At 38.1% G+C, this 17,160-nt stretch overlaps 2 pseudogenes; both read right to left on the bottom strand.

The window, feature by feature from the left end:
• Positions 1–5,219: 5,219 nt before the first annotated feature.
• Positions 5,220–5,426, bottom strand: LOC150082315 (U2 spliceosomal RNA; annotated as a pseudogene).
• Positions 5,427–11,166: 5,740 nt separating this feature from the next.
• LOC150082314 (U2 spliceosomal RNA) lies at positions 11,167–11,278 on the bottom strand (annotated as a pseudogene).
• Positions 11,279–17,160: the final 5,882 nt, after the last annotated feature.

Raw genomic sequence — 17,160 nt, 5'->3', positions numbered from 1 at the left:
TTCTTCACGATATTTTCTATTCTTTTTATTTGGAATATGATGGCTTTCTACCATAAACTGGTGGTTGCACTACACTTGAAAACAGGTTAGTGTCCAAATATTTCTTACTATTTCAGCTTCTGGTGTATCTGAAGCAACATTATTCTCATCACTCCTCGACTGTTTTGTTCTGATTACACACGGCAAAATATATAAAAATGTATACTTTTTTCTTCTTAAAAACACAACCATAATATAAAAAGTAGCAACAGAATAAAAACACATCCAAGTTGACGTACAAGTACCGAATTACGAAGCAGAATAAAGCGTGCGTGCAACAGACTTGCTATTTACTGTCACAGCATATTCGCACCTCTGGCCTTAAGGCAATTTCAGAAATTTTTCCTGTAGGAAGCACGAATTAAGAGCTAGAGAGATTTAGGTCCAGCAATTCAGTAGTACTCAGAAGTATTAATATATACTGATAAATCAAAATAGTCAGCTGGTTTCTGTGTGTCCATAGCCAGTGAGCAAATTGAGCCGTATTATCCACAAGGAGAATAAGTAAGAAATCCACCTGCATCACAAGTGAAACCACCCTAAAAAATAAAGAGTGCCAATAGGGTTCATTCGTATCTCAGACTTCGTTCGAGTAGTAAGATCTCTATAGCTATAGTATGCTGAAGAAGCCCATGCATTTTTCTTCTCTGCCATATGTCTCATTAGTTCATCTGACATCCATTTAAGCCTAAACCTTGAACAATATTTCTTACTTGGTATGTAAAGCCTAGTAGCTTCCAAGATAAATTCTTTGAATGCCTCCCATTTTGAATTTGCTGTTCGTAACATCATCATCAGTTGGTCCCACCGTATAGAATTTAAATACTGTCTCAAACCACTGTAGCCGCCTTTACGAAAGCACAAATCCTTCCCTTTATCCCTGATGGTAGTTATTTTTTTATTTTTATTTTATTTTTTTGTAGTTGTTGGCGCATCGGCTTCTGTGGCCATAGTGCAACTCCCAAGGTTTTTGCAGTACTTTGACACAAGCCCGAGGCGGGATTCGAACCTGCGACCTTTGGGTTGCCAGGCAGGCACTTTACCCACCCGGCTAGCCCGGTCGGCTGATGGTAGTTACCTCTTTGAATAAATCCCACTTCAGCACACTGTGATCACTGCCACCTAGTGGTTCATTTATCTGCAGATTCTTAATACATGAAAAATCACTACTGATAATCAGATCAAAAGTATTACTACCTCTGCAATACTTCACAAAATATGTGAAGTCAACTCTACAGATTATGAAATCAATGATTGGATTATGGACTGGGACACAGTGCTTTCTCATTAGTAGTTTTGTTGTTCTTACATTGGGTGGATCCACTGAGCGATGGATATTACTACTAAGTACACAGGGTGGCTGTTATGTGTCGTGTTATTGTAGATCCAGGAACTCTGACTATCCTACAGGTATTCGGGACTTCTATATTCTGGAGTTCTTGGTTATGCAGCTGGTCATAATCTTGTATATCGTTGGGATACAACTGATAGGCCTGTCTGGATTCTATTGGATCTCTGTGGGGTTATAATTTTTATTATTTATTAATTTATTTTTGTTTCTTGTACTGAGCATATAAGTCTGCTTTTAATTTTTTGATTTAAATCATTATGCCCTTTCTATATCTATTACAAGATACTACTAATTCAATTTGCATTGGACTACACGTAATTCAAATATCTTTCATATAAAATTCTTAAATAAAAAGAATTTCAATTATATAGTGTGATTTTTTTTTTCTGTTATTAAAATGCTAATTGAAATAGTGATCTAAATGAAAGAATGCTAAATTCCTTTTATTAAAGAAAATAACTAATTCAGCAAAAAAAAAAAAAAAAAAAAAAAACAGTTAAAATTTAGTCCAGAGTACTTCTGCGAAGTATAAAAAAAAATAAAAAATAAATGTATTAGTGGCTCTGGTTAGCAGGTAAATGATGCAGTGTTCATAGGATTCCAAACACAAAACAATAAATAAAGAAAGGAAAAGAATTAAATAAAAATTAGAGCCGAAGTTAAGAGCAGTTCAATTCATTCATTCATAAGATCAGTCAAAATAACAGATTTATTGAGTTAAGGTCAAAAAAGGAATAATTACTCAAAGAGGTATACTGGCTTCATTGTACTCAGACCTGCTATAATTAATCAACTGAACCCATTAGTGCGTATATAGAAATCTGTGTTTATTAATGTTAATTGCAACTGGCACCTTAACCTCCTCCTAAGCTACCTTAGGAGGAGGTTATGGATGTTTGCTACTGTGGGGGGTGGGAATATTTTTAGATTCTGGGAAGAATAGAAGTTTTTATTTATTATTATTAATTATTCCTATAATTAATAAATCTCTTTAATCTTTCTTATATCAAGAAATCTCGTTGAACTTTCAGACCCACCTCTCTTAACTTTGTATTTCCCCGTTTATTTTCCCCCAATTTACACCCTCCCACATTAACACCTGGCTTGTATATTGCACAGAAGATCACAGATTCTGGGGGAAATGAAGTTCGTGTATGTCTCCTCTGGACTGGCTGAGTATTCAGAATGACTCATACTACACTTGATAAACATATACAATATTGTTTATTCACAGTATATACATTAAAAGAATATATCATACATCATCATTTGGGGATTATGTTAATTAATAGCATTATATGTGTGCTAAGATGTAATGATAATCACAACTCATATATCTTCATGTCTTTCTGCCTTTTCTTCTTCTGGTTTAGTTTACATCTTATAACATCCTCTTGTCTTCTAACAAATTAAACTTCCCAACTGGGATTACAGCAGTGAGCATAACACCTATATGTGTATTTTCCCAGATTTATAAATCCCTGCTATAATCTTTCTATAATTACCCCTTCCAAAATAATTACATGTGCATAGAACATAATCTCAACTTAAAACACACTAGTCTCGAGTACATAATCTAAATCTTCCTTGCTTAATAAACTTATCTTTGTGATGAAGTACATATATCTATATCTTATGAACCTTTTCCTTCCTTTTATGCTAAACAATACCAAATCTACTATCAACTAAATAAAGACATTTCCTAAAGTCCTTTCCCTCAATTCAAGCTTAAAACTATTATCTTGTACTTACATAACACTTAGGGGATCACTCTTTACACAACCTTTTTTTCTCAGGTCAGGGGCGGCCATCATCATCGATATAGGGCATCATCAGACTCCTACTGGAATTAGTCATGGGCTAAGGAACTGCTGCTCATCTACAGGAATTCTCTTTCGTTCAGGAACTCTTTTCTCCATAAATGGGTTGCTCTGGCCCGCTTTGGGCGTCTGATCAGCTCGACGATACTGGGGTGCATAATAAAATTATCAGGATTCTCCTTACTGCTCTATCGAGAAGCCAGACTGTATAACTCTTCCTTATCTTTCTATACCGAGACTTTTCGATCCTTATCACTCAGCTTCAGCATATGTGTTTCCATCTTTCATTGGGCATCTCCTTCATATTTCTACGTTGCGGCTGACCTCTCCCAGAACTTACTTAACGAATTGTCTTTGCGACAAACTGCTTCAATTTCCACTACCACATTCCAGCGATTCTCCCGGCACTTCTCGGGATTTCTTTCCGGCCGCACATCACTCAGGCACACCCATAGGAACTCTCCAACTTCCAAAAACTCCCAAACTGTCAAAAGCTGGAACTCTCACTCTTACACTGTTGCATCTCCTTTTGTTTCAGCCACCCTTTCTATTCTGATCCAATCGCAGTTCGTTCTTCATCATCTCTATATTCTCATTTGCTCTCTCCCACTTCGTCCGTTTTCTTGGCCCTTCCCTTTCCTGGGGAAACATCCGAGTTCTCGAAATTTCTAGAAGCTTCGATAAACTTCCGGAAGTCTAGATATTTCCTTGTGATCATTCCTTTTTCACTTACCGCTATTAGTCCACTCTGTTTTTTCTCTACCGCTCCTTGAAATCAGTAAGTGCTCAAGGAGTCGGTTTGTTTTATCCCAGCGGCTAGCCATTTCCATATGGTGTATGCCGCATCCAGGGTCCCCTCCACCCTCTTAGTCTTTAAAATTCTTCCTCTCCACAAGGGGGAGTCAGTTCCCTTGTTCTTTTCTTCCAAGAGCTGCTCACTTTCTGTTTATACCGACTTGAACTGGCCTTACAGTCCAGCTACCCCCCGTTGTTACGCTAATCCTCCCCTACTTAACTGTACGGTATGGAGCGATCGCAACCTAAGCTGAAAATCATCCTATGTAAATAATATTATTTAATACATTTTCTTGTTATGTTATAATATTTATTTCCCTAGGATAAGTGTAAGAATTGCGTTCTTACACTACCTTATGGATGTTTGCCCATGACTTGTGTTTACACTTCCATGGAATCTTCAATCATATAAAAAAGAATCTTCTCTTCATTCCTATTTTTAAACCTTCGTAACTTGTTACTCCGTTCTCATTTGCGCGTATCGTATTACTTGCAATTTGTGTGTGCCGAGTTCTTTGTTATTGATTGTTTATCTTTTTACTGTTTTAAATTTTAACCCGCACCCACAAATGTCAACTAGTTATTGTGTACATATTAATTATTCCGATTATCACGTATATTCTTACGATATTCATGGATAATTATTGTTTTAATTGGGTAAATTTGTGCTTAATATATCTTTACTTTTATAGCCTGCGGATAATATTCCTCCTATTTTCGCTAATTCGAATCGCTGTTTAATATAATTAAACTTCAATTCACAAACGTGATCACAACGACCGGCGGTTACTACACACTGTATGGTGAATGGTACTTTGGTGACTCCATCGCAACGTGATTTTATTGTACAGTGAACCAATTGTAAAGCGAGGTTCCATTGCACTTTTAACTTTCTTTACGTGAAACTTCGGATAATTGGGGCAGCCGCTTAATCGGGCCAAAATGCACTAGTCCCGATGTGTTCGAAATAACCGGAATCGAATGTAATAATCAGCAATCGATATATCATCCAATGAAATTACAAAACTTAAGAAAATGCTGTGGAGACTTGAAGAATGGACAGCAGACGAATCTGTCCTGACTGAATTAATCGATAAGTCCTTGTTTGGCTACAAAAAAATCTTTGGTGCATTTGAGCTCTGCACCACACGTACAAAGTACGAGTTCTAGCACCGAGATAATTGATCTACAAGGATTCACTATTTTTGGATTAATTATGGTGAGCTGACTCTGGAGGTAGTGCAAGACCAGAGCAACTCGTGGCAAAGGTGGAGCAAGCTCCAAGCTCTTCGCTGAATTCCAAAAATCAGTTTAACATCTCAGGGCCCGTTGGACCCCGTATCAGATATTAAGCTGATAAGAACAGATCTTGTTTGTGTACCTTTAACTCAGTTTTTCCTAACAGTACTGTTAGAAGCACTCCTCTGGCCAAGGTATAAGGCAAGTAGCCTCACCAGGGTCGAGAGGGTGCGTACACAACTATAACTTACAATTATCGAGCTTCAACCATGTCCACTCTTTAACTGTACTTTATATGTTACTTGGTTACCATCATGTTCCTTGAGCACCTCACTAGTCCGTAATACCTGAAGGCCTTCAGGCCTATTGGTGTGGCCGATGTCTTGGCTTGGGGTTCCCCCCATAGACTTCTGAGGGCTCGGGTGGAAGCTATGGTTGGAAGTGAGAAGGACAGGAAAGGAAAGGAGAAGAGAAAACTGACCAATTTTGAACGTTTGGGGAAGTGAGAAGAGGTAGCTGTAGTAGCTTTCAAAAGTTTGTTCCAGAAATACTCCCTGGAGGAAGGCCAGATTTCACTCCAAGGGTGCTTACCCTCAACCTATACTATATTCGATGTATATATATATATATATATTTATTTTTTTTTTATTTTATATATTTATTATTATTTATTTATTTATTTATTTTTTTATATATTTTTTGTATTATTATTATTTTTTTTTTTTATTTTTTTATTTATTTTTTTTTTTTTATTTTTTTTATTTATTTTTTTTTTTATTTTTTTTATTTTTTATTTTATTTTTTTATTTATTTATTTATTTATTTATTTATTTTATTTTTTTTTTATTGAGGGTAAGCACTGAGTTAATATGTTAGTGTTTTTCCAGTTACTTCCACGTAAGGTTGTTGACAGGTGCCATTCTAAAAAGTCACGGTTACTCTGTGTTCATGGATGTAACACAGCCGGGGTGGTAGACACCATTTTCTTTTGAAGCGGTCCTCTCCAATTAGAGTAAATTCTGTTTGGAAGAAGTTACGAAGGGAGCATCTGCATGAGCTGAGAATGTGCAAGGCTGTAACTCCTCCACCTTCATATATCGCTCTGTTTCTGACTTTCCAGATGTGGTATCTGATCTCTAGAATTGCAAATAGGAAGAGTCGTTTTTCCACTGTGAAGGGGTCTGGAATGTTCAGGTAGAGAGCCTCTTCTTCTGTAATTTTGTGGACGTTGAACTTGTGACTTACATGCTTCCATACTTGTTGCGTAATGTGGCATTGGAAAAGCAGATGATTCAGGGTTTCTTCTTGTGTTAAGCAAAAGGGACAGGTTTTGTTGTTTGTCTTGCTCCATTTGTATAAGTTGGATCTTGTGGGTAAGTTTTGATGGAGTGCCCTCCATGTGAAGTCTCTTCTGGATGGGTAATTTAGGTTCTTTGTGTGCAGTCGCTTCCACGTTATTTCCCAGTTTGAGGTTTGTGCGTTGACTGGTTGGCATTCCTGTGGCTGTAGGATCTTTTGATACAAGCTTTTGATTTTTTCTGTGGCCAGATTTAGTTGGATGTGGTTTTTCCCTAGTTTTCCCATTGTGTCCAGAATCTCCTTGTAATACGAACTCGGAGTCTCTGCTTTTGCTCCTGTCTTTAGTGTGTGTTGCATCCGAGATATTCCAGTCCCCAGCCAGTACCTGGTGAGACTTTCAGCTTGGTGGTCTGGGTTTTTCAATATTTCGTCTGTTAGTTTAATTTTTTCCGTGATAATTCTTGTCTGTATACAAGGCATGTCGTATCCTCCTTTGTGTTTGGGAGCTTTAACTTTTTCCCTATGGACTCCCTCGATTTGGTGGTTCCAGAAGAATCTGAAGGTAGCTGACTCCCAAGTTTTCCTGGTTTTGGCCTCCACTGGCAAGATTGTCGCTGTGTACATTATTATGGGGACTATTGTAGTTTGTATGATTTTTTCTTTGGCTTGGAAAGAGAATGTTCCCCTATTCCAGTCTTTTAAGCTATTTTTTATTTTGTTAGTTATTTCTTTGTCTTTTATGGGTGCGATTTTTTTCTTGAATTTTAAGCCGTAGATTCGTATAGAGCCTTCGTCGGCTGCTGTCTGCGGCCAATTTCCTATGTGGAGGATGTTTGTTTTTGCTTCGTTGATTTGGAGGCCAGATGTTTTCCCATGCTCTTCGATTATCTTTATTAATTTTGTGTAGGAGGAGTAGTCCTTTAGGGTGGCTGTGATGTCGTCTGCATGGCATAGTAATTTGCATTCCTCTTGGTTTCTGCCAGGGAGAGGGACTCCATTTATGTTGCTGGCAGCATTGATCTTTGCTAGTAGTGGTTCTATGCAGAGTATGAACAGTGTTGGGCTCAATGGACAGCCTTGTCTTACCCCGCGCCCTACCTTGATGTCGTTTGTGTGGTGTCCGTTTACTTGAATTTTTGTGGTTGCTGCTCTGTACAGGGATTTCACTGCTTGTGTCCACTTTTTCCCTAGGTTGAATTCCGAGAGTGTTTGGTGGAGATATTGATGTTCGACAGAATCAAAGGCTTTTTGAAGGTCTAAGGCTGCCAGAACCATTTTATCCTTCTTTTTGTTGATATATTCTATGATGTCACGTATTAGTGTCAGGTTGAATTGTATCCGTCTTCCTGGGACTCCGCTTGTCTGGTTTGACTTGATGATGTATTTTAGATTTGCTTTGGCTCTGTTGTTCAGGACTTTTGTATACATTTTGTAGTCAGTGTTTAATAGGGCTATTGGTCTCCAGCTGCTTATTTGTTTTAGATCTTTTCCTGGCTTCGGTATTACGGTTGTTACTGATGCTAGGAATTCCTGGCTTGTTTCCGAGCTTTCCCAGAGTTGTTGGAATAATTTTTTAATCATGGGCCCTAGGATTTTCCAAAATGTTCTGTAATATTCTGCTGGAAGTCCATCTGGTCCTGGTGTTTTTTTGTTCTGGCAAGTTTTTAGGGCTGTTGTGATCTCGTCTAGAGTGATTGGAACATCCATTCTTTCTGCTTGGCACTTTTGTAGTTTGGGATGGTTTGCTTCTTCGCTGCTGATTGTATTAGAGGGGTTGCTTATTTTGAATAGATCTGTGTAATATTTCTGGAATTCTGATTTTATTTCTTCTGTTTCTGTGACTTCCTTCTGTGCTGTACTAATACATGTTATTAAGTTAGATCTTGATTCTTTTGTTTTTCTTTCATAAAAGGCTGCACTGTTGTTTTCGCTGTCCATCCATTCTGCTTGGAGTTTCCATTTATGTTTTCGGGCTATCTCTAATTCTTTGATCTCTACCTCTCTTTTTATTTCTTGGATGATGGGGAGGTTTCCTGTTTCTGCATGATTTCCTCTCTCGAAAATGGTGAGTTCTTTTCTTAGGGCTTTCAAGTCTTGTCTTTGTTGTTTTGCTACTTTCTTCCCCTGATGTTGGAAGAAGGCTTTTGTGGCTTCTTTTGATTCCTGCCACCAGTCCCATATGTTTTCCTGTGGATTATTTTGTAGGCTTTCCCATAATGCTTCATACTCTGTTTGGACTTCTGGTCTTTGTAACAGGCTGGTATTTAGTTTCCAGTATCCTCTTCCGTGGTCGGCTGTTTCTACTGGCTGCAGCGTTATGTTTACCATACGGTGGTCGGTGATGTAGCTGGTTATGTTCATGTCTACATGCTCTGTTGTTGTCTTCCCCTTGAGGATATCTGCTGTGACGTATATTCTGTCGATTCTTGTAGCCACCATGTTATTTCTCCATGTATGTGAGAAAGTGTTTCCTTTGCAGGCCACCCATGAGTCGATGAGGCCCAAGCGCCTGCAGATTTGTCTTATTTCTGGTATGCCTGATGTTCTTGGATTCGGGTCTCCTCCTCTTTTGTCCCTTTCCGGTACTTCTACGAAGTTCCAGTCTCCTCCTAATATTAGGTAGTCTTGTCCTATTAATTTTCTTTCTAAGCTCTTAATGAAGTTACCTCGCTCTTGGTAATGGGTAGGGCAGTATACGTTCGCTATCTTATAGGTGGTGGTATCGTTTATCCAATCTATTGCTAGGAATCGGCCTTCAGTGTCCCGTTGTAGGTTTTGAAATTTGCCTGTGATCGGTTGGCGTATTAATATTCCTACTCCCCTACTATTCCTGGTACCCCAGCTCCAAAAGCTTTGTAATTTGAATCGATTTTCAAAATTCTTCATTTCCTTAACGCTTGTGATGTGTGTTTCTTGAACCATTAGAATTTGTATGTTGTGCTGTATCATTTTTAGCCATATTTCTTCCTGTTTGTTTGCATTTAATAAACCCTGTGCGTTCAGGGTACCTATTTTGATTTGTGGGGTATGCATTTTGGTTTTTTAGTTTAGTTTTCTGTATCGTTCCCACTGGTTCTTTACAGATTCTCCTAATCTGCTCGGTGGGATCATACCTCGTTTCTTGCACAATTCTGAAAGGCTGGTTTGTAGGTCTTTTTGCGATAACTTGTCGATGTTCTCTATACAGTCTGCATCCCACAGTATGTGGGGTTTCTTGGGCTGCCCTTTTTCTAGGGTGAAGGCTAGTTCTGGAATTCCAGCTGTCACTTTATATTCTGTGAAGGAAGGGTCTGTAAGAGGGACCCTTGCTGTTTCAGGTTTTGGTTTTCTCCTTCTGTCTGTGCATGTTTGCCTGGGAGTTTCTAGTTTTTTAGGGGTTTTGTTTTTCACTTCCTTTGTTTCGGACTCTTTTGCCGAGTTTGACTGAGTTGTTGGAGAATCTTCCACTGTTTGGTTCTCGTCTGTCTGTTCCTCTTCGGATTCTTTCGTGTTTGGGATTGTTTCTTTATCAACTGGGGTGATACTGCCCCCCAGTATTTCTGAGAGCGTTCGGTAAGGGCAACTCTCGACTTTGTGGTCGGGATTACTGCATTTTCCGCACGCTTCCGTGCAGGCTTTTACTGTGTGTCCTGGTTGTTGGCAATTTCGGCATCTTGCTCTTGGACACTGGGTGCTTAGGTGTTGGGTGGAGTGACATCGGAGACACTGCATTGCTACCCCCTGGTAGTGAAGGACCAGGCGCCACCCTGCTACTGTGATGATGTTTGGAACAGGTTTTTCCATTGTCATGGCCACAGTCATGTTCCCGTTCTGTATGGATGGAAATTCTGCATGTGTCATGCGTCTAATTTCAATATCTCTGCCGTATTTTGCCAGTTCTTCGGCTATCCAGTCGTCTTCCATTTCGACTGGAACTCTCTGTATCTTTATAAGTTTCTTTGGTGTTCCAATTGTTTGCGGGGTTACCTGTGTGTCTTTATATTTGAAGCCCTGCAGAAGAATGTCTCTTATCTCTGGGGTTGCCAAGCTAATTTGGTACCTGTTTCCTGGGAAAACCGAAAAACCGAGTATCTTCGTTGGATCAGAGACCACATTGCAGATTTGTCGAAGCAAGTCTCTGCTGTCCACTTGTTCTTCAAGGTCTACTTTAAACTGGAGTGTATTCTTCCTGTAGAATGTCTGTGGTGCCATTGTTATACTCAATACAAAAAAATATAAGTTCTTACCCGCGCGTTCCAATAGATGTTGCCTTCAGGGCCTACCCTGGAGACTCCCTCGTTGCCCTTGCAAGCTACCCTCAAAGCCGAAATGTCCCACTTAAGGGCATCAAGACTGCCAAGAGGACCTGAAAGGAGAAAGGATCAGGAACTCTGGAACTGTTGCCTCTGCAAGCTACCCTCAAGGCCGAAATGTCCCACTTAAGGGCGTCAAGACTGCCAAGAAGACCTGAGAGGAGAAAGGATCAGGAACTCTGGAACTGTTGCCCCTGCAAGCTACCCTCAAGGCCGAAATGTCCCACTTAAGGGCGTCAAGACTGCCAAGAAGACCTGAGAGGAGAAAGGGTCAGGAACTCTGGAACTGTTGCCCCTGCAAGCTACCCTCAAGGCCGAAATGTCCCACTTAAGGGCGTCAAGACTGCCAAGAGGACCTGAAGGAGAAAGGATCAGGAACTGTGGATCTGGCTGATAAGAACAGATACTACACTTTGATCTTAGCCATAAGGCCGAGAAGCGATACCCTAAACTGTGCCCGAAATTATTTTAAGCGATTTCAAGTAGGCAGTCATTTGGTGGTTCAGCAAGACTTTACTAAAATCTCAATATTTATGAAAGCTATACACAAAACTGGGGATTTGCCTTTTCAAAAATAACAGTTCTTGACGTGTTCTTAATAAATTACTTTCAAAGGAAGGCAATGTTTTTAAATTAAAAAAAACGTTTTAGTTTTTTTAGGTATAAAGTCCATTTGCTGGTCAGAAAAAGGGTGGCTAAAGGATCAGCGCTATCTACCGACCGAAATTCCTAGAATATTCGGCAGGATGGTTGTCTATCGAATTTGGATTGTAATTCATTAATGAAAAGCCACTGAATAATGCTGCATTTTCAGTGGTTGGTATGATATGATATGTTTGTGTTGTTTGGTTTTTAGGAGCATTAGCAACTAAGGCCATATGGTTCCGGGATATGCGGTGGTCGTTCCCTGACCTTTTCGTATTTGGTGGTGACGGTCTCGAACCCCGGTCTAATGAAGAAGCGTGTGCTACGCTGCTTCCAACCTGACTACGGAGGCGCCCATGATATGATATGATATCCAATATAAATTATGAAAACTTTAAAAAGTCAATCCAAAGACTTATCATTGTCGAAGAAAGGGCTTAAGACCATTTGATTTTTACGCTTTTCTTAAATCCATCGAACTTTAAATTTAAATTATAAATGAAATAAAACACAGTTTAATTATCTTCTATTTGTTTTATCAAATAAAATGATACAAAACCGTTTTTCATTTATTAGAAATTCCATACCGGTAAAGATTTTTTTGAAAAATTTTTCTTACGAACATTTGTTTGTATTCAATTATTGTATAGATTTCAGGCAATGCTCTACTTTGTACTGCTGTAAAAAGTTTCCGTGTGATGTGCTGCCATCTATACGAAAAATTAAGCTTTTGCATAATAAAATCACAAAATTATTAGGAATGCATGTTTGGATTTTTTTTTTTTTTTCGGTCTTTACATTTTTTCAACAAGAAGAGAAAAATTGATATTATCTATAAATGCTTAATACCAATTTCTGAGCCAAAATATTATGCTGTATTACCGTATAAATTTAACTGTTATGTTGCCATCTATACGCTATTTATAAAAAATTCGTTGCTTTTCAATATTCGAATCATAAAATTATAACGACTAATTATTTGCATTTCTCTTGCTCCTTAGTTTTTTTTTTAGCAAGTACAAACAAAATAGATAAGTTTAGTTTAAAATTAGTATTACGCAATATTGAATACCCACACTGGTGAGTATGGGCTTGGCAAACCAGGGTCCTGAGCTGGATATCACCATTCTTCTCTTTCTTGGTGATTCTCCTCTAGGGTAACTAGGGATTTTTTTTTTGGCTGGTGGAGCATAAGCCTCAGGCTTCCTTGCACCATATAGCTAATAATAATAATAATAATAATAATAATAATAATAATAATAATAATAATAATAATAATAATAATAAAACCAAATCAATAGTTGTTAATAGGCAATACTAACTTTGTAATACAGTACTCTATAAATTTAACTATGATGTGCTGCCATCTTTATGCAATTTCAAACAAATTTAATTTCCGAATATCCAAACCATAAGAAGAAAAACTGATTCTGTGAGTTTCAAGTTGGACAATAAAACAATAATGACTGGTTTTGAAGAGCAAGCGGGAATTATAGAAGCCAATTCAGATGAACAATGCCCATGGAATTGTCTATAGAAAAGGCATACAGCAGAAACAGAACATTATGACACTAGGGAGGATTATGAAGTGTGTGGTTAAAAATTCCTTTCAGGAATGGCATCTTTCACCACAGGAGTGCTATCTTTAACCCACGAGAATGCTATCTTGTACAGATACAGTACTAGCATAAGTTCGTTAAGGGGAAATCATGCCTGACCACTGTGGTAAATTATTATGCAGTTGGATGTAAAAATTCTGATATTATCATGTTTCTAACTCACCTCACAATTTGAATAAAGATAATTATTTCATTAAATAATATTGTTGAAATAATATCTGTCTACACATTAAAAAAGTTTCCTCCTGGTGATATTTATCCGAGCCAATGGGAGAAGAGGGATGCGGGTGACGTTTACAAGTGGGCGGGGAAATTACGTCACTACAAATACGCAGATAAAATAGGTAATTTCCTGATTAGATTTCGATCAGTGCGTTATAATGTTAATACATTAGTATAATTACGAGAGGGGTGTAGAAGATTTGACTTACTCTGCCATACCTCTACATTTCACGTGGGACAACATATGTGTAAAGTGGTCACTCGGTTGAATAGCTTCTGACCGCGAGATGTCGAGAGGTATCATTTGAAATTATTGTTACGCGAAGCGAAACGTCTGAAGTGTTTCCAAGACGTGAGAACTGTGAACGGAGTAGTGTAAGAGACTTTTCAAGAAGTTGCTCGAGCGGCAGGTCTAAGCAAATCGGTCGATCATGTGAAGGAAACTCTTTCAGAAGCGGCTTCAGTAATGATGCCGAGCAGATTAAGACTTTTTTTTTTTTTTCGTATATTTGATATTGGCTGGGGGCTGGCGAGCAGGGGGCAGAGCCCCATAGTGTATATTAATTTTAAACTATTCTTAGTCTTTCTGACTTTAGCAAACTTTCTGTCATAAGATTATCTATCCAGTTTTGCCCCACTTTCCCCTATAAGTCAGTAAACAATCTTCGATTTGACAGTTACCATTACCACATTCGTAATTTATTGATTCCAAAAATAGGGGCCCCGAGTGCCAAGCGAGTGATCATTGCGATATTTCCAAACTGATTTGAAAGCGCCTTCTTTCTAAGGCTAAGCGATAGATTATAGGGATTGTTAAAACCATTCCTGGTGGCACCGCTCCTGCCTCCAGGTGGCGTGGCTCGATCGCGATCCCCTTTATTAAATATAAAATTGACGTGACCCCTCAATGTAAACCCCACGGTAGGATGACCAGATTTTTAGAGAACAAAAGTGGCATTTTACTGAGAAAAGAATAAAAAAATTGTTTCCTTTTTAAGTTAAACTTTAAGATAACTGTTTAATATTTTAATTAAATACAACAAATGAAATTCTTATTCTTCAATTAATATTACAAAACAATAAAAAATGAACAATTACAAAACAAAACCATTAATGAGAAGGACGAGCCTGGATAACCGGTAATATTTGGCGCAATGTTTGAAATTACTAATCTGTTGTCATCTTCTGGACCAAGTGCGGAACGCTTTTTTGTTTTTATAACTGTTAATTTTGAGAAGCCAACCTCACATAAATATGTAGACCCGAATGGTACCAATGTTTGTATTGCCATTTTCGATAATTCCGGATACTCGTCTCGAAGAGAAAGCCGAAAGTTTTCCCAAGTAGTCTTGAAAAGAGCAGGTAATGCTTCATCAGGTGAAAATTCGATAAGATCTTCCTTTTGTTGCATGGCAATTTCGGGACATGAAGAAATATCAAAAGGAAAGGAATCACGAATCCACTATAACTTTTTTTCTGGAGATACATTATATCATTTGGAAAAAATTCTTAATTAGCATTGTTAGGTGGGTGGCAATGATATCCCTAAATTCTAAAATGTCACTATTATAACAAAATAGTGCACTTGCGCCAGCCAGTGTAGTCACCTGATTTTAGTGCTCTTCGTTTTCAAGTATTTCTACTAAGTTTTTCTGTACAGTTTAACTTATGGTTTAGTACGGTTGGATTCATCATTGTGAGCTGAACAAGAGGATACATCACTCAAATACAGGTAATGCATTATTTGTATTTTAAGATGAAAATAGGGAGTTCTCTGAGCTGGGCACATTAATTGATGTTAATGTGAGAGAGAGTATGGATTAAAATGGTCATCAAAGGAATTGTTGAATACAATGAGAAGTGTATAAAATATTTTGCTTTTCTGAAGTCTATTTTGTATTTCATAAGGAAAAAGTTCTACAAAAACTTTATGCTAAAACAAGTTTTATTGACTTAGAGTGGTTTGGGAACCAGGAGTACCAAGCACATGTGCAAAAAGTGGTTATTCAGTCTATCTTGTAAATTATGGAAAAACAAAAAGTGAAAAATATGAATTTGGCTTGCCTGTCCAGTCAAACATGAAACTCCTTTAAAACACCATTGAAACATGTTAAACACATGTAACTGGGAAATGTTAAGCATGTGCTGTGAAAGATAGAGGGGAAAATTGTGTCATGATTTCTCTTTTTTAGAGATGACTTGTATCAAAGCAATATTGATTGATCAATACTGGATAAATTGATCATTCTGAACTACATATACCTTAATGATAAATAACATATAGCTCCATAATTCGGTTTGAATTCTATTGTCTGATGAATTCTGCACTGCTCAAGTAGTTGCCAAACATTTGTCAAGGATTGAGACTATTGATACGGAGCCTTTGGTTTCATTTCCTGGTTGAGATCTGTTGATCGATGAAGATGATCAAAACTCAGCATTGAAGAATAAGAAAAATGACAATACAAAAGACCCACATGACTCACCAACCCTATTTTGGAAAAAGTCTGGCAATGCTCTTAATCCTACCATGCTTCATATTAGCAACTTATCTCTGAGACTGGACATTTACCCAAAGCATTGCAATCCGGTTAACATACTTCTGGTATTGAAAAAAAGGTGACAAGTGGTCTGTATAAGATTTCAGACCACTCCCTAGAAAAAAAAGCCTCCGTAAATTATTTTACACAGAAGGGCATAAATAACTCTTCAATTTTGTCAAGCCTTAGATACATCAAAATCAACATTGCTTTGGTCGTGGAAAGTCAGCATGCGTATGTAAGTTTTCTCTAGGAGTCCTATTGCTGTTATCTAAGGTCACATTGCTGTTGTGGCTAAGGTGCTGTATAATACAATGTTCCAACAGTGTCATCATCCACCAAGTGAAGCCTGAACCATTTATCTAACTCTGTGTATGTGTGTGTTCTCTGTGAACATATTGCTGCTAGGCTGTTATGTAGGGTCTCATTGCTCTTGTGTCTTAGAAGCTATATAATGCAATGTTCCCAGTGTCATTAACGATGAAGTGAAGTCAACTTTTTATCCAACTCAGTGTATATGTTGGTGTGTGTTCTCCAGGAGCCCTATTGCCGTTAGGTTGGGTCATATTACTCTTTGGAGTCTGAGGAGCTATATAATGCAATGTTTCCACATTTTCATTAACAATCAAGTGAAGTCTGAACCTTTTATTCAACTCAGTGTATATGTATGTGTTCTCCGAGAGCCCTATTGCTGTCATGAAGGGTCACAATGCTTTTGTGGCTCAGGAGCCATAGAATGCAACGTTACCATAGTGAATCTCATTATCAATCAAGTGAAGTCTGAAGCATTTATCTAACTCAGTGTATTTGTATGTATCTGTTCTCTGTGTACTTATTGCTGCTAGGCTGTTATGTAGGGTCACATTGCTCTTGAGGCTGAGGCTACATAATGCAACGTTCCCATAGTGTCATCATCTCCCAAGTGATTTCTAAACCTTTTATCCCACTCAGTGCAATACTTCAAAAAATATGTGATGTCATCTGTACAGATTATGAAATCAATGACTGGATTATGGACTGGGACACAATGCTTTATTATTAGTAGTATTGTTGTTCTTATGTTAACCCCCCCCCTTTCTTCGGGGTACGCCTGTGTCTATCCTGCTTCAATTGTGCAATCAGTTAGGACAATAATCTGAGCCCTCGGAAATCAGGGATTTTAAGGGCCGGGGATTTCTACAGCTGCAGATCGCGTTGCGTTTTTAATGGAAAGATCGCTTAGCATCTTTCCATCCCACAAAATCCATTTTCTTTGTTTATCTCCCCTGGCGTTGTTTAGGATGCTGACAGAGAGAATGT

Source organism: Mastigoproctus giganteus, chromosome 8 (genome assembly GCF_048544385.1).
Source record: "Mastigoproctus giganteus isolate SK-2022 chromosome 8, ASM4854438v1, whole genome shotgun sequence".
In the NCBI taxonomy this organism is placed as follows: domain Eukaryota; kingdom Metazoa; phylum Arthropoda; class Arachnida; order Uropygi; family Thelyphonidae; genus Mastigoproctus; species Mastigoproctus giganteus.
Note: the sequence above shows the minus strand (reverse complement) of the source record. Positions and strands in the feature narration are given on the sequence as shown.